The sequence below is a fragment of the Coffea eugenioides genome, chromosome 2, assembly GCF_003713205.1.
Source record: "Coffea eugenioides isolate CCC68of chromosome 2, Ceug_1.0, whole genome shotgun sequence".
Classification (NCBI taxonomy): domain Eukaryota; kingdom Viridiplantae; phylum Streptophyta; class Magnoliopsida; order Gentianales; family Rubiaceae; genus Coffea; species Coffea eugenioides.
In genome coordinates this window covers 18,306,640-18,309,177 of record NC_040036.1, presented here as the reverse complement: position 1 = coordinate 18,309,177, position 2,538 = coordinate 18,306,640, and positions in this window count along the sequence as shown.

Here is a 2,538-nt window from a genome sequence, read left to right as displayed (position 1 = left end):
TGCATGACTTGTGTACATAGGACTTAAATTGCTATAGTTAGGAATTGTAAGTATAAAATCTAGTAAGGACAAATACTATATCAAGTGCTTTTAATCATTATCAATTAATTATCAGTTAATTACTAATAGCATAAAACAATAATTATATATATATTGCCAAAATTGGGATGGATTATACAAAAAGGAAGAAATTTATGAGAAATTAGTGCCAAAAATAAAAAAAAAAGGTTTAATTAAAATTCCTAGTATCCATTTAACACAATTTCCTTTTAATTCGCATCTTATTTTATCCGAAAACCCATAATATCACTATTGAAATCTTAAGTGACTAAAATGATTAAAATTTCAAACATTATGGACCAAAAATATGAAGTTTAAAATTGTTGACTAATGGCAATTTGATTTTGACCATTAGTCATTGTTGAATTTCCATCAAATTTGCTTAATATTAGAAATTTTGGAGACCAAATTTGTTTTGGCTAGTATATTAGGGATTAATTTAACATATATTCTAAACATTGGGGACTCAAACTATAATTCTCCTTTATTATTATTGTAGATTGCCAGTAGATTAAGTTTGAACATACCATAACAAAGATAACCCTTTCTTACATATATACATTGTAGACACCAAATTTTTGGTTTCAAATTTTATTTTTTTTAATTAGTTCAATTTTAGATTTATTTGTTTCAATTTTAGGTTTATTTCGGTTGTTTCCTGTTTCGTGTCTCTTATTGTATTTTAATTAGTTTACGAGCATTTATTTTATCTACCAATTTGATTGAAAAAGAGAGAAAAAAGAAAAGAAAAAGATGAAAATGAAAAATGAAAATGAAAAAAAGATTGAAAAATGGCAACTTTGTTGTTTTTAGTTTGTATATTTTGATGTGATGTTACTTAAATTGTGGTTTTTTTATTACTTAGTTTTATTATTATTCTAAAAAAAAGGGGGGGAAAAAGCGAGAAAACCCGCATACGGGTTTTGGGCTGTTTAAGAAATTACAAACATTTTTTGATTGCATTTTATTTTTTATTTCTATTATTGTTATTATTATTATTAATATTTTATCCTGGAAAAAAAAAAAAAAACCACGACATGCAAGCTGCGTATTTTCGCAGCTTGCAAGGAAGGCCTCGGGCAGCCCTTTGGCTGCAATTTTAGAAGAGAAGGCTGTTGGTTCCAGGTGGCCAGACACCTGGCTAAATGGAGGAAGCTTCCATGCAAGGTGGAAGGCTAAAATGGAAAGAAGGAGAAGCAGCAAAGGAGGACCGTGGGATGAAGGGTTTGGCATGAAGGTGGGTTGCATTTGGCAGTAGCCGACAGAGAAAAAAAGAGAGATCTGGAGAGAGCTAGAAAACAGGAGGGAGGAGAGAGGACGGACGGCTAGGAAAAGAAACCAGAGAGGGGCGGCTAAGAAAATTGAGAGAAAAGAAAGGAAGAACAGGAAAGCAAGAACAGTCAAGGGTTGAGGAAGAAACCGGCAACTTAACAAGGAGAGAGGTGATCGAGAATCTGGAGGGCAATCGCAGCAGAAAGGTGGAACTTTTCCCAGCTTCGCTTGGCCTGCGTCAGTGATTCATTGCTCCTCTCTCCAGGCGTTGTTTGTCTACGATTCAAAGGAGTGAAGGTAACCTTTCATTCTCTTTCGGTCATGAATCATCAGGCTTTCATCTGATTGTTAAATCGTTTTGTTGCCAAATTTGCTGTGAGTTTTCTTCCTTCACGTTTTTATTTGTGCATCTGGGGAGATGGTGGATCCGTGTCATGGCTGTCATCTTGGATGTCTGCTGATGAAGCTGTAAACTTTAGTTGGTTTCGGATGATATCACCATAGATTTCATCCGAAACAGAGACCAATTGCTTTTTCCCCGTGCATCCTTCATGCTTTCCCCTTGCTTTGTTTGAAAATGGTCCGTGTATCATTTGTTTTGGCTGTTAGGACCCTTAAGAGTCAGATTTAGAGTCTGCTGCGACAAGCTTCAAGCTTTTGGCTTGTTGCAGCCATTTTTTTTTCTTGGTTGCTGAATTTGCAGCGGATCTGGCATGTTTGACGTGATGTGTTTATATTGCTCTGATGTTCTGGTTTTGTTTATTGGAAGTGTGGATTGAAGTCTTTAGAAGTTTGTTTCGGAGATTAGATTTGTTTGGGTGTTTTGGGTAATGCATACTTGTTTTGTAGTCTATTCCTTCATGACTGTTTTGACACTAAAGCTTCCGAGAAAGAATGGCATTTCTGGGTTTGAAATTTGCATGTTTGGGTGTCGAATGCTATGTTTCCTTGTTTATGATCGAAGCTTGATGTTTGATAGAATGTTAGCTGTGTTGGGATGGAAATTTCCATTGGATTAAACACAGCCATGGTAAAGAACCAAACCATGAAAAATGCAGCAGTCTTGCTTGTCCTGTTGCAGAAAGCCTTCTACGTGATTACATTGATTTTGCATGTAAAGCAACCTTTTGAAAATTACTTTGCTCCCTTTAGTCTCTAGTAATGCTACAAAGACCCAATTACATTCCAATCTCTTGCAATTAAGTC